The 15,495-nt window shown below is 47.2% G+C and overlaps 1 pseudogene; it reads left to right on the top strand.

Annotated features, from left to right (window-relative positions):
- Window positions 1-10,780: 10,780 nt before the first annotated feature.
- LOC105885725 (cAMP-regulated phosphoprotein 19-like) lies at window positions 10,781-11,922 on the top strand (annotated as a pseudogene).
- The last annotated feature ends 3,573 nt before the right edge of the window (window positions 11,923-15,495 follow it).

The following is a 15,495-nucleotide window of genomic DNA, read 5'->3' as shown; positions in this document are numbered from 1 at the left end:
GCGGGCGGCATGTGGCCCATGGACCGTAGTTTAAGGATGCCTAGTTTAAATGATCAGGTGGAGGAATGGTTTGATGGATGGCAGGGCAGAATTTGGAAGGGAGGGCTGGGCGTGGTGGCTCACATCTGTAATCCTAACACTTGGGGAGGCTGAGGTGGGAGTATCATTTGAGCCCAGGAGTTCAAGACAAGCCTGAGCAACATAGTGAGACCCTATCTCTACAAAAAATAGAAAAATTGGTCAGGTGGCATGGTGCATGCCTAAAGTTCCAACTATTCGGGAGGCTGAGGCAGGAGGATCACTTGAGCCCAGGAGTTCGTGTCTGCAGTGAGCTATGATGACCAACAGAGCAAAACTCTGTCTCAATAAACAAACAAACAAAAACAAGCAAAAGATAAGAGAATATGGAAGGGGGTGGTTCAAGTTTATATTCATTGTTTCACAAAATCTGTCTCAATCCTTCCTCCCTGGCCCTCCTTTGCAGATGAGAAACGGATGCCCAGAGATGCATAGTAACTCACCCATGGCCACATAGTTTGCAAGTGGCTGAGCTGGGACTTGAACTTGTGGCTTGAACCCCAGACCCTTGACCACAACTCCATATCAGACACCACATGCCTTACCATACTCCACACAATGATAGGAACTTCTCAGGGACTCCTGGCAAACAGGCCCAGACAACAGGATGGATGAGTTCAGTGCCTGCCAAAGCCAGGCGGCACCCCACTTCCCCCCACTCCTGGGGAGCCAGGCCACTGCTCGAGTCACCTGCTGCAGCTGCTTCCTACCTCCTCACCCCCCTTCCCACATGCCCAGGGCTGAGGTCGCTTGGTCTCCCTCCTAGCACCAAGGCTCTCGAAGGGGCCCCTGGGCTTTGCAGTGTGCATGAAAGACTAGACAGTGGCCACAGAAAATGAAACAAAATGCTTTTCTTTGTGTCCCAAGCAGTAAACCAAGTCCTGGGCAAGGGGGAGAAATGGGTGGCTGGAACTAGCTCCTCTTTGACACCCGAAGCAGGAAGACCTTGGGGGAAAACAAACAGAAACGGCCCAGAAAAGTCTGACTTCACCAAGCTGCAGCTCTGGCAGGGAAAACGGCCTGCTCGAATCTAAAGAGGTATTAGATGCTGGCAGCATCCTGAGTGCTGGAAGGAAGAGAGACCTGCCATCAGAATAAATCTAAACCGAGTAATGAGACGGAGGAGCCCAGCTAAAGGCATTGGCAGGAGGGGGCAGTGGACACACCGGGGCCTGGAGCTGTAACTGTGCATTGGTGGCATTCGGTGTGTGACTCTCGATCTTTGGCCGTGTCTGATGAAAGCTACAGTCCTTATCATCCTTCTAACACCAAAGGTACATGCAGACACAATTTGGAGTGGGCCCGTCCTCACACCCTCCAGGCCAGCGGGTCTGAGTGAGTGGCGCTTATCCCATGGCCCACCCCAGGGACAAGAGCAGTGAGGCAGATGTGGGACTTGGCATTGGTTTTTGGAAAAAGCTTTCCAGTTGAGAATATTGCCCTGGGGCTCCAAGAACCCCAGATGAAGGCCTCAGCTTTCGAGGAGCGAAGGTGTTAGGTGCTCTATTCTAGCAATGAGAACAAGCGAATCCAAGACAGAGAATGTACCTCACACGGCCCTAGGCGTCCTGACTGATTTGGGGTCCCCAGCCAACTCCAGACAGCAGTTAGTCACTCACATAACAGCTCTAGGAGACCTGCACCGGCTTCCCATCATGCAGAGTAAAAGCCGAAGTCCTTATCAAGGTTCAGGAAAACTTACAGGGTGCATTCCTGAGAGGCAGCACATACATGATCCTACCTCGGGGCCTTTGCACTTGCTGCTCCCTCTGCCTGGAATATTATTGCCCCAGAGATCCACGTGGGTTGCACCTTCGCTTCCTGTGGTTCTCTGCCCAATTGCCCTATCTAAATAGCACCCCCACTTTCTCTCTCCCCTACCCAGCTTGAGCTTTCTTCATAGCACTTACCTGATGATATTTATACATGTTAATTTTCTGTCACCTGCGCTAGAAGATAAATTTGCAAGAGGGCCGTGTCTGCTTTGCTGCCGTCTGTCTCGCCAGCACCTACAGCAGTGTCTCACATGTGGCAGTGGTTCTATAAATATTTGCTGAATGAATGAATAATGCTAATTTGCTCCTCTCTGTTGTCCAACAGGACACAGATGTCATTTTCAAATTTGGTTAAAAATTCCCCCGGAACAGGGAAAGGTTTTTTTGGATCTGTTTTCCCATGTAAACACTAAATAAATAAATACAAGGCAATTGCTTGGCACCTACTGTATGCTCAGTCCCCTGTAGGCTAAAAGGAAGGACCAGCAAATGATCCTCCCCTCTCCTCAAGGTCTCCCCGGTCTGGTTGAGTGAGGGCTAAGGCCGGAGGACATGTCAGGAAGCAACTGCCCAGAATTCAGAAGAGCAATAGTGGAAGTTCCAAGGGGGCTGGGAGGTTTTCTAGAGAAGTGGACACCTTCAGTGCCCTTTGGGTACTACTTAACCTTCAGGCCCTGCAGGGTAAGGAGTTTGAAGAAGACGGTTCCTCAAAGGGCAACAAGCAACTGGGTAACCGGCCCTTGGTCCCTGCTGGAGGAAGGTGGGCCAGAGCCACAGCGGGGTCCTCATGGCATGCCTCCTCCTCTGGCTCCCCACTGCAGGTCACCTCATGCAACCTAGAGCCCAGGCCAGACCTGACGGGACTGTTAGGGTACTGTCACTGTGGCCCAGGAATCTGGGAAGAGAACATGCCAGGCCTGCATTCAGACGGGCCTGCAGCCAGGCCAAAGCAAGTAGCATGAACTTGGACAAGGTTGAGGAAACTCGCTGGGCCTCAGTGCTGTTATCTGTAAAATGGGGTCAAGGACACTTTCCTCACTGAACTGTTGGGAGGCCCATTATTTGGAACCCTGGGCCCGAGCCAACAAAGAGGGCCCTGTTATCAACTCCCGGGTTCTGCCCATAGGCGTGGACAGGCCAGGGTGGGTCTTCTCAGGGAGGTCTCTCTGTCTCTCTGGGCCTTGGCTTCACTGATGGGTCAGAGGACCATTTCTAGTCTCTTCCCACCACATTTCTAGTCTCTTCCCACCAGGCCTCACCTTGTGCCCGCCAGGCCCCTCTCAGAAGGGGATTTATACGTGCCCAGTGGCTACTTAAGGAGCCCAGGGAACTGAAGTCAACGGAGCAAAGGTCATGCAGTCTGGGGGGAAGGTGGGGTCTGAGGGCAGCTGCGTCCATTTTCTTGGAGGAAAAATTCTCCTCCCTTCCCCCCAGCCCACTGCCTCCCTCCACTTCCCCTGCTTTAGAACACACAGGCCTCCTAACTTGGGCCGAGCCGGACGCTGCACTTGGAATCCTGTTCGCTTTCGGAGCAGAGACCCCAAGGGGAGTGGGAACAGCAGTGTCAGTCAGTTCTGGGTGGTTCTCATCCCATCACTGACGTTTTCCAGTCGTGACTCTGACCAAGGTACCCAACCTCTCTGAGCCGAGCCCCATCTGTGACACGGAGATCCTAGGAGCCACCAGGGGTTGCAGTGAGCAGAACGGGGTTGCACTTGCTTGCCCCTAGCGTGTCCCGGGCACACTGGCCTCCCGCGGTCAGCCGAGCGAGCGTCTCTATTGGCTTCCCGCCCTCCCGCGGTCACGCACCGTGCGGACGCGGCGCCGACCGCTCTACCCGAAGAGTGACCCGGCCATGCCTTTATTCCTCTCCCACCGCTGCCTCTCCGAGTCTGCAGACTTGGCTGCCCTCAGTTTTCTGCGCCAGGCAAGAAAATAAGTGTTTAGCGACCCCTCTTGGCAAAGCCATGTTACAGCTGCTGGGGTGGGAGGGGGTGCCCACAGGAGAGAGGCTCCCAGCTCTGTCAAGCTGTAGAAAATGAGTTTTTCCCCCTGGGCAAATGTTTATTCTACTGTCAACACTCACTAAGTGCCTACAATGAACTGATTCCTTCATTCTCGTCTTCAGTCACTGATGGATTAGTTAGGAATGAATATTCAGCAAACATTAATCAAGAACCCCATCTTGGCAGAACCTTAGAAACCTACAGATCATTGGGGGAACCAGATAATCGCATTATGGTATCATCCATCCATCCACCCATCCACTCACTTGTCCATTCACAAACACTATCGAGCTCCTCCATGGGCCAAGCACCCTTCTCTGCATTTGAGAAACACCAGTAAACAAAAAAATTGAAGACACCTGCACTTGCAGAGTTTACTCTCTAGAGAGAGGGTTAAAAATAGACAATGCACATGATAAATGAGTAAATTATATAGTATGTCTGAAGGAGCAATGTGCTATCAAAAGTGAAAGGTAGGACGGGGTAAGAGCAGGTTGTAGAATTCAGTAGGTGGACATAGAGGCCTCTGGGAGAAGGTGAGATTGGAGCAAAGACTTGAAGGAGGTGAGCGAGTGAGCCAAGCAGGGATGGGGTCAGGGGGGAGAGTAGTCCAAGCACTGGAGCCAAGGCCCTGGAGCACTGCCTACTTCGTGTTTTACATTGCATGCATGAACAACGTGCATGGGAGCATAGGGCATAGTTCCCTAAATCTGCCTGAGGAGTTAGGGAGGAAGGCTCCTTGGAGGAGGTGACAAGTGAGCTTAGAGTTGAAGGATGAGCAGGAGTCCACAGAGTGGGCAAGGCTCTGAAAGGGCTTTCCGGTGGAGGGGACAGCACGCACAAAGGCCCGGGGAACAAGAAATCATGGTGTGCAGGGAGGGTTATGGGAGGTTCCATGATGTGGGTTGTTGGAGGATAGGGTGAGGGGGAGAGGCATGCAAAGAATGACACTGGGGCCAGGCTGTGCTTGTTCTAAAGCTCTTATTTGCCATATTAAAGGGTCTCGACTCAGTGGTTGTAAATGATGGCTATAGGGCTGAAATCACCTGTGAAACCATTTAGCTTGGCAGGACTTACTTTTTAAAAAAAAAATTGAATGCATATAGGAGCTCACCAGCAAATTGGTATGAACTGATCAACACATAAGTGGACATATAGGAATAACATCTATTGGGGGTCGGGCAGGTGGGGGAGGGCATGGGTATATACATACATAATGAGTGTGATGTGCACCAGCTGGGGGATGGACACGCTTGAAACTTTGACTCGAGGGGGGAGGGGGGGCAAGGGAAATATACGTAACCTTAACATTTGTACCTCCATAATATGCTGGAAAAAAAATGTTGCTGATATGTTAAATAAAAAAATACTTTAAATAAAAAAATAATAATAAAATAAAAAAAAGAATGCATTGAAAAAAAAGAATGCATATAGGAGGAGGATGCAGGCTGCTGTTAGCTTATGTCTTCCCCAGTTTTTCCCCTTTCCTTAGGTCAGATTCGCACATTCACTACTGTTTTGTCTCTGAAGGCATTTGAATTTGCAACCTCTGTAAGGTGAAAGGGATCCATGGAAGGGTTTTGAGCAAAGGAAATATGTGGTCAGACTTTTCCATTGGAAAGTTTACTCTGGGGCTCCTTGAAGTTAGGGAGCTCTTCCCTCATTTTGATAGTTGGAGGCTAAGACAGTGCTTGGTACCTAATAAGTGCTGCGTGGAGTATTTTTAGGTTTTTAAATTTTTTTTATTTTATTTTTTACTACTCCCGTCACTCCCTAGTTTTGTTTTTAAGGAATGGGGAAAGAGCAAATAAATGACAGAAGAGATGGCTGTCAGTGCAGGGGGATGGGTGAGGTCCTGCCCTCTGGGGCAAGGTGCCTGCCTGCAGCTAACTCTTTCCTTAAGTGTGGCACCTACTGCAGCAGTCTCCCTCCAAGAGCAGTCCAGAAGCACCTGCCCTGCGTGTTTTGAAATGCAGGTTCCCAGGCCCAGTTCTACACCTACTGAATCGGCATCCATTAGTGGAGTCCAGGAATCTGTATCTCAAACAAGCCCCCATCAGAGTTTGAGAAAAGTCACAGGAAGAGTAGTCTGGGACCACAGGCTGCTCCTGGCCTTGTAAGAGCTGCCCAGGGCAAAGCTAATAGACGCATGACACACGGGTATTGGCAGTCCCACCTGCCCTTTTACCGTGGCATCTGTCCTCCCACTGAGTCCTCACACCCCCCTCTGAGAGCTAGGTTTCCTTACCTCCCTCTTTCACAGGGAGGAACTGAAACCCTGAAGGGCTAGGTAGATTTGCCGAAGCCACCAGACAGGTGGGCCTGAGGGGATGGGGACCCAGCCCTCCCGGGTATGCTTCCTTCCTGAGTTTCCTTGTCAAGTTGTCCTTCCTGCCCTGGGTGAACCCACCTCGACCTGCTCTCAAATTGTGGCCTCCCCAGAAGCCGGGGCGACAATTTGTAACTCATCATGCTTGGATTGGGATTCCCTTGCTCCAGTAGTTCTCAGTCGTTGGTAATTATTAGAACCACCTGGCGATCTTGATCAAGCACACAGGCCCAGGCCCTTACTAGCACCCTATTAGCGTTCCAGGCGATGCCAATACCCTCCAAAGTTGGAGAGCCATGGTTCCAATGGCTAGTTCTCCCTGGGTGGGCCTTGCTAAGGCTTTTCTCCTTCATGGCGCAGAGGAAGGCCATTTTGCGTAAGGAGCTCCTGGGGAAGAACCCACTGGAAGGGCAAAGGTGAATCCTATTATTACCTCCGAAACCACCTGGCTGCTAAAAGCAGTGTGCGCAGGCCAGAGCAGTAGCACGTTCAGCGAGGAGGGCTGTGGAGCAGGTTTCTGAGCCCCGACAGTCAAGGGCGGTTTCCTGGGGCATGAGGTTTTAGGCTGGAGAAGAGCTGAGTGAAGACAGAGACGAGGGTAAGTGCGAGGTGGCCGGGTGGGGAGAGCTGTGGGGTGTGGATTGAGAGGTGCCTTGGACTGAGCACTGCTTGGGGCTCCTGGACCCCCTGTGTGGTGGGCCCCCCACAGACTTAGGAGGCTTGCAGAGCCCCAAAAGTGAATGCCAAGCTTTGGGGGCACGTGCACCTTTATAGGAAGAGGTCTTGGTGAGGGATGGTTCAAAGGGCAGCGGGGCCTGGCGCTAGCTAACTTGGGTTTAAAGCTTCCCTTTCCACATCCTACTTCCGCCATCTTGCGCGATCCATTTTGTTCCTCCGAGCCTGTTTTCTTATCTGTGAAGGGAGGCGAGTGGTGGCACAATGCTAATAGAACGGTTTTGAGGATTAAGGCAGGTGAATAGGTACAAAGAACCTAGACCAGAGCCTGACTTGCCGCAGTGCCAACCAATGCTAGCTGTCCTTGCTGGTATTGTGATTCAGCGGGGTCTGTCCCCACAGAAGTTTACACTGTCCGCTCATTCAGGATATATCTGGAGACCGTTAACCACTTTGGTACTAGCATCGACTATAGTCGACAGCCACAGATGAACACGTGCAGTGACTTTAGCCGACAGCCATGATATGACTTTTCTAATTTTTCATTTATCAAAATAAAATTGTGAACATTTAAAAATAACGTAATGGAAACATATATGTACATGTTACCTATTCTGATTTACATTACAAGTAAAGCTGCCTGTAAAGTAAAACAAGCTTTCAGTGCTTTAAAGCTTTCCTCGTCACACAAGAGCAAAACGGAATTGTTGTCAATGCACAGCACAGACTGTCGTGCAGACTGTGAGTGCCGGCTGTGGGCAATGTTTCACGGCCAGTGAGTGCTGCACCGAAGTGGTTAAATTCAACGGACTGTCATGAATTATGTCCTTAATTGCCTCGTCTGAAAGTTGGGGGTAATTCTTGCCTCACAGCAGTTGTTGGGATTAAATGGAAACGAAGTTGTTTGGATGGAGCTACTGGGCACTCACTAGCTAAGTGACCCAGGTTGAAAATGCTGGTCTAGTGTCTACTACCAAAGTCTGGCTACATCTACGTGCAACAGTTTAAATAGCACTGGAATAATGTACTTGTTTAAATATATGGTAGGTTTTGCCCATTGAGACCATCTGGGCAGGTACTTGCTTAGGGAGTTAGCTCTTTGACAATGTCTATGGAAACTGATCTGTTTAGATTTTATTTCTCATCTGGGATTAGGACTAATTAAGCTTTTTTATATTAAATTATTCATTTCATCCAGACTTAAGTGTATCCATGGAATGGTCCAAAATATCTTTAGCTCATCTTATATCTCTATATATACTTTCTCCTGTTTTGTCTTTGTTAGATTAGCTTGTGGTCATTTTTTTGGAACGGGATCTTCATTTTTTTTCCTACTGTAAAATAAGCAAATATCCTCGTGTAAACCTGGGGCCTGGCCCCATCCTGATCTTGCCACTTAAAGGGCTAGCATTGAAAACAAACTTTATTTGGTTATTTATATCCTAACAGAGACTTCATTTAGCTATAGCTGTATTTTCAAAAAACTACTTACGGTCAGGCCTGGTGGCTCACACCTGTAATCCTAGCACTCTGGGAGGCTGAGGTAGGAGGATTGCTTGAGGTCAAGAGTTAGAGACCAGCCTGAGCAAGAACAAGACCCCTGTGTCTACTGAAAAAAAAAAAAATAGAGAAACAACTAGCCGGGCAACTAAAAACAGAAAAAATTAGCCAGGTGTGGTGTTATGCGCCTGTAGTCCCAGATACTTGGAAGGCTGGGGCAGAAGAATCACGTGACCCCAGGAGTTTGAAGTTGCTGTGAGCTAAGGCTGACGCTATGGCACTCTAGCCTGGGCAACAGAGCAAAAACAAGAAATGAACAAACAAAATAAAACCCTATTTAAGTCTAATAAATTCATAAATGTAGAGTTGGAGCTTTGACAAGTAGCTATAGCCATGTAACCTACCACCCCATCGAGATGTAGATCACAGCCATCTCCCTAGAAAGTTCCTTGGGCCCCATCACAGTCAGTTTTCCACCCCTTTCCCCAGGCAACCACTGTTCTCATTTTTATCACTGCCAACATCTGCTTATCACATAAGCAGAGCTGCACAGTATGTGCCATGTCCAGTTTCCTTCACTCAGTGGCCTTCGCTTTTAAAGACAAATCTACTTGCTACAATCAGTAGAGTATTCGGAGTGAATCTAGCTTGCTTGCAGAAATTGGTGCTGCCTTATTGATCCTGTGATGGTCAAGATTCTAGGTTGGCAGTTATCTTCTTTCAGTACATTGGACATGACGTTTTGCTGTCTTCAGGTTTCCACTTTCATTGCTAAAGTCAGCTTCTGCCTATTCCTTTAAAGGTAACTTTTTTCCTGGGCTGGCTTTGAGGTATTATTTTTGTCTTTAATAGCTTCACTGTAAGTGTAGATTTCTTTCTCCTAGTTCGTCTTTGGGCTTCTCAAATCCATGCTTTGGTTTTTGATTATCTAGCACTGTTAATATGTCTTATTTAAATTGTTTCTGCCCCATTTTTCTCTTGGGACTCCAAATGAGAGTGTGAGTGGTATTTTAGATCTTCTATTACCTTTTACTTTCTTGTCATGCCTCATTCTAGAAAGTTTCTTCAGCTTCTATCAGGTTACTAATTTTCTCTTTAGCTGTATCTAATCTCTTGCTAAACTCTTCCATTGGGATTTTTCATTTTTGGTCCTTGTATGTGAACCTCTAGACTCTCCTGTTTTCTTTCAAATCTGTCATTTTGATAACTTCTAATTTACTGTCAATTTTCAAACTTGGATTTTTATCACCTTCAACAGAGAAGCAATTATTTTACAATCTACTTTTTTTTTTTTTTTTGAGATAGTCTCACTCTGTTGCCCCAGCTACAGTGCCATGGCATCAGCCTAGCTCACAGCAACCTCAAACTCCTGGGCTCAGGTGATCCTCCTGCCTCAGCCTCCCGAGTAGCTGGGGCTACAGGCATGCACCACCATGCCCGGCTAATATTTTCTATATATTTTTAGTTGCCCAATTAATTTCTTTCTATTTTTAGTAGAGACAGGGTCTCACTCTTGCTCAGGCTGGTCTCGAACTCCTGAGCTCAAGCGATCCTCCTGCCTCGGCCACCCAGAGTGCTAGGATTACAGGTGTAGCCACCGTGCCCGGCCTCTAATCTACTTCTAGCAGCTGGAGTATGGTTGGTCTTCTCTTGTCCGTGCTGGTTTTAGCTCATACAGTTTACTCACCTGCCTGGATTTTCTGTGTGCTGGATATAATATTTGAAAAATGATTCTTTGAGAAACTCAAAGTCTACAGTAACAGCTTCCAGAGTAATTGTTTGCTTCTACCAGGGACTTTGAGTCACCAACAATACAGGATGATTTTTAATTCACTTTCAGAAATTGAGATTTTTCTGGGCATTATGTGACATGAAGCCAGACTGCAGTCCATACGAAGACTTGCTTTCTGCCTGTTCACTCTTCCTCCCAGAGCTAAAATGGGAGGTCTTGGGTTCAAATTCTGACTCTACTATGGGACCCTAGGAGTTACTTATCTTCATTGATCTTTAGTTTTATCACATCTACTTGAGATAAGTTCCTTCTTATCATACATATGGAGAAACTGATACCCAAAGAGGGTGGTAATTCTTCTAACATCCTACAATTAATGAGTAGCAACTATAGAATAGAACCCAGGCCTCTCCAGGGTACTTTTACTTGAGCTTTCAGTTCTGCTCCTTATATGTAGGGATCTATATCCCCAAATACCTGGCTTTCCCCTGCATGCATGTAAATATTCTATAATCCCTATCATGCTTGCCATATCAAGAAAGAAGAATCTGAACTCGTTTAGAGGACTGAGACACCAGAGGAAGCTGGTGTATGGCAAGAAGAAGGAAGGCTGAAGGGCAGAGTAGAGCTGTAAGGGCTTGTAGGGTACCAGAAAAAGTGACATTAAAAGCATCCTGGGAAGGAAGTGCTCGGGCGTCGCAGAGCCGGAGAAGCAGGGTCAGAGGGAGCACTATGTCTGCGGAAGTCCCCGAGGCAGCCTCCGCGGAGGAGCAGAAGGAAATGGAAGATAAAGTGACCAGTCCAGAGAAAGCTGAAGAGGCAAAATTTAAAAGCAAGATATCCTCATCTGGGACAAAAGCCTGGAGGTTCTGATTTCTTAAGGAAAAGATTACAGAAAGGGCAAAAATATTTTGATTCTGGGGATTACAACATGGCTAAAGCAAAAATGAAGAACAAGCAACTTCCTGCTGCAGCCCCGGATAAGACGGAGGTCACTGGTGGACCACATTCCCACTCCACAAGACCTTCCTCAGCGGAAACCATCCCTTGTTGCTAGCAAGCTGGCTGGCTGATTAAAAGAGCTGAACTGCATGAATCTTCTAATTCCCATTATTTCTCCTTAATATGTTACTTATCCTTTTTTTATTTACTTTCACTAAGTCGTTTGAGACCGACAGCTTTGCAGGCAGCAGTAGGGTGTGCTGCTATTGTCAAAGGAATATACATGTGTAGAGTTTTTGATTAGTTTGACAGTGCACTGATGAAAAGAACATGCTAGAGCTACATAAGTAATCTACTTGAAAATAATTGTATATATTTCCTAACTCCTAGTGTAGGGCTGGTCCCAACAAATAACAAGCAAGTTTTAAAGTTTTAATGTTTTGGCTTTCATTACTTCATCTTAATTATAGCTCTGTATGTTACTCTTATTTAATATAACTTCTATTGTATTGATTTCTTCTGTATTTTTCTTTTGGATTTTGTAAAACAGATGTTTAAGACCACAAGTTGGAAGAAGGTCACATATTTCAAACACAAATAGATGGGGCTCTGAAAGATTTGTATCTCTGTGCTTGAACTTGAATGGCCTTAAACCTGTTTCAGCTTTAACAGTAGAATTTTACTCGGGCAATATTTGCCGCCTTGGTGTAATTTATGTGACTCTAGTGCTTAACAGCTCCTGGTGAAGCTAGTATTCTTATTCAGTTCTGTAGTTTTAGAATGCCTTTTGTTGTTGAAGATGTGAATGAAGTGTGCATGTGCATCGACTGTTGAATTCACTTTTGTGCCATTTTTGTAAATACAATAGTTTTGCACAACCAAAAAAAAAAAGCATCCTGGTATAAATGGTGCACCCATGTGCTGGCAGCACACGTGATTAGGAGGCCAGCCTGTTCCTGCTTCACTTCCATGTTCACTTCTCAGCTTCTACTGCTCAAGGTATGTCTTTCAGCTCTTGTTAGAAGGCTGCTGGCACCAGCTGGGCTGGTCCCGAGGCCCTGCTTCCAGCTGCTATAGAAGGCACCTGAGTGTGGATTAAAAGGTAAATGGTGGGCAGCTGAGGAATATTAAAACCCAAGGCATAGCCAGGAAGACTTGGGTAGGGTTGGTGCACCTCAAGACCAGACAGCTAAGGGCTGAAGCTCAGAGGCCTCATTGCCTTTGCAGAACAGTGTCATTTACAGTAGACTTTTCCTATAGAAAAGGCAAGTCTTAGCAGTTGTCCAGCTTCTAGGTTTCCTCCTGGCCTTGCCATGTATTCACTTCCTTATCAGAACATACATTTCTTTCAGTTACCTGCCTTGGCCCCCATCTTCTGCTCCATAAACCTCCCTAGAGAGGTTCTCATTCTAACTGCTTTAAACATCCTTCCTCCTCCATGGCCTATTGGGCCATGATGCCCTCTAGCTTCTCTGCCCCGTCCCGATCCCTGATTCCTGAGTGCGTGGAGTCCCCTGCTGAGGGCTGGCTAGATAGGATAGACTAGTGGGATCTTGTTAATAGCAAGACCTTATAGGGTAAGAAGTCTCAGAGAGCCTCTAAGCCAGCTGAAATGAAATAACTGCTTAAATATTGAGCTCATGGGCTGGTCTTTGATGCTACAGAGCCATCAAAAAAGCTGTCACATCTTTGATTTTGTTATTAAGGTGACACCTGTCAAAGACACTCAATATGTGAGCCCAGTCCTGGGAGAAGGCAGAAGCCCCCTGTGATGATGTTTTCTTACCCATGGAAGGGAGGTGACCACCACCATCTTGGCCCTTCCCACCAGCACTCCTCATGACCAACAGGGATGATGGGTACCACCTGTTGGTAGGAAAAACCAAAGTATTCTCACCTGTCCCTCAAACTACTTCTCTCTGATATCCAAGTATCTGGAAGGACAGGGTAACCTGCCTACCACCAGAGTTGGTAGCCCCACTGAAATGAACCCCACTCTAGGGGAGGGAGTTTGGGTCAGGGCAAAGCTTTTGCTTGTGGAACAGAGGGTTGGTCTAGGCATAAACACTCCTATTTGTTCAATTTGTTTCTTAATAGTATATTCCTAACACTGGTGAGTAAAGTACTTTGCATCACTAATAGGTTGGCGTCCTAAGTTAGGACTTGGTACAGCTTTGCCCTGTGGCTTTATCTGGCCATTGTTCCATTTTCCATGGCCAAAGTCCCCATTCCTGGCTCATATCTTCACTGACTTGGCAACATCCTTTTGGTCGTATCTCTCCTTCGGATTAACTGGTAGTAGCCTGTGTGCCAGGCATGGTGTTAAGGATGTAGCAAAGGCTGACCTGGGCAGATATGGAATAAGTAATGATATATGAAATGTCATGAAGGAGAAGTGTAGGTTGCTATGGGAACATCACGAGCAGACTGAAAAGAGTTTGGAGAGGTTGGGTGGTAGTGTTTGATACTCTGAAGTGCTGGTAAACCTATAAAAGAAGCAACCAGGTTTGGTATGTGTAGGAGGATATTACTTAGTGGAAAATGAACTTGGAATTGTAGCATTTGGTGGAAGGGGCATATGTCTAGATTTTTTTTTGAGACAGAGTCTCACTCTGTTGCCCAGGCTAGAGTGAGTGCCTTAGCATCAGCCTAGCTCACAGCAACCTCAAACTCCTGGGCTCAAGCAATCCTACTGCCTCAGCCTCCCGAGTAGCTGGGACTATAGGCATGAGCCGCCATGCCCGGCTAATTTTTTCTATATATATTAGTTGGTCAATTAATTTCTTTCTATTTATAGTAGAGACGGGGTCTCGTTCTTGCTCAGGCTGGTCTCGAACTCCTGACCTCGAGCAATCTGCCCGCCTTGGGCTCCCAGAGTGCTAGGATTACAGGCGTGAGCCGCCGCGCCCGGCCCATATGTCTAGATTTTTAGAGAAAGGGATCTTGGTGTCTGGGCATATGAGGATTATCTTTAAGAAGTCGAGGCAGCCGCTGGCCTCAAGCTTTCTTATTCTTGCTGTCATGTTTTATTCATTCTCTGAGGCTTTAAAAAGGTATTTCTTGGGCCGGGCGCTGTGGCTCACGCCTGTAATCCTAGCTCTTGGGAGGCCGAGGCGGGCGGATTGCTCAAGGTCAGGAGTTCGAAACCGGCCTGAGCAAGAGCGAGACCCCGTCTCTACTATAAATAGAAAGAAATTAATTGGCCAACTGATATATATATAAAAAATTAGCCGGGCATGGTGGCGCATGCCTGTAGTCCCAGCTACCCGGGAGGCTGAGGCAGAAGGATCACTCGAGCCCAGGAGATTGAGGTTGCTGTGAGCTAGGCTGACGCCACGGCACTCACTCTAGCCTGGGCAACAAAGCGAGACTCTGTCTCCAAAAAAAAAAAAAAAAAAAAAAAAAGGTATTTCTTGGTATTATCCAGTATTTTGGCTGGTTCTCATAAGAAAGGTTGATCTGAAAAGTTAAAAGCTTGCCTGCTCTGGATTAGGCTTTGGCTAAAAATACAAAAATGAAGTATAATAAATTTTTTAAAAGCTTGCCAAGTGCAGTTTGAGGAGCTTGCGGAAAATGAAGGTTCTCAGGTGTCACCCCAGACATACTGGATCAAAGTCCAACAATGAGGTCTTGCCCTCTGTGTCCTGTCAAGCCTTCCAGATGACTCTGATGGACTGTAAGGTTTGAGAACCATGTACCTAGCCCCCATGGGTACTAGTGAGAGAAGCCTAAGGCAGCATCACAGCAAATAGATTCAAGGCATTCATAGGAAGCCGTGCGAGGTAGGATGATGGAGGAACTGAGAGGTCTGAGTATCTGGTACAGCCAACCTGGGGAAGAATACGCAAAAAGAAGGGCTGATGTTCTAGAACAGAGGTTGGCAAACCTTTCCTGTAAAGGGCTACACAGTAAACAGGCTTTGTGGGCCATATGGTCTCTGTCACGACTACTCAACTCAGCTGTTATAGAACAAAAGCAGCCATAATCAATATATAAATGAATATGGCTATGTTCCAATATGATTTTATCCTCAAACAGGTGGCAGGCCAGATCTGGCCACGGGGCAGTAGCTGACTGACCCCTGTTCTATCAGAATGACTTACTCGGTGGATCGCTGTGTAAGCAGCAGACACCCCTTTTTCTTATTTAGAACTTGATATGGCAGGAACTGCTCTGGGAAGCACAGGGTGGAAAACCAGAACCTACCTGCAGTTCCCCCTTTACTCAAAGTGGACCTTCAGGCTCTTCCGCAGAATACATTCTAATGCCATTTAAGTAGAACACTCTAGCGTCTGGGCTTGGGGCCACGTAGACATTGCTCTTGAATGAATAGATAACTCTTCCTGAACCAGTCTGGGTCTATGACTGAGGCATGGAAGCAGGGGGAGCCAGCCTGAGATCAGGCCTGTCCCCAGCCATGCTGGACCTGAGGGCAAGGGAGAGTATCGTTTGCTCCAG

Source organism: Microcebus murinus, chromosome 4 (genome assembly GCF_040939455.1).
Source record: "Microcebus murinus isolate Inina chromosome 4, M.murinus_Inina_mat1.0, whole genome shotgun sequence".
NCBI lineage: Eukaryota > Metazoa > Chordata > Mammalia > Primates > Cheirogaleidae > Microcebus > Microcebus murinus.
Note: the sequence above shows the minus strand (reverse complement) of the source record. Positions and strands in the feature narration are given on the sequence as shown.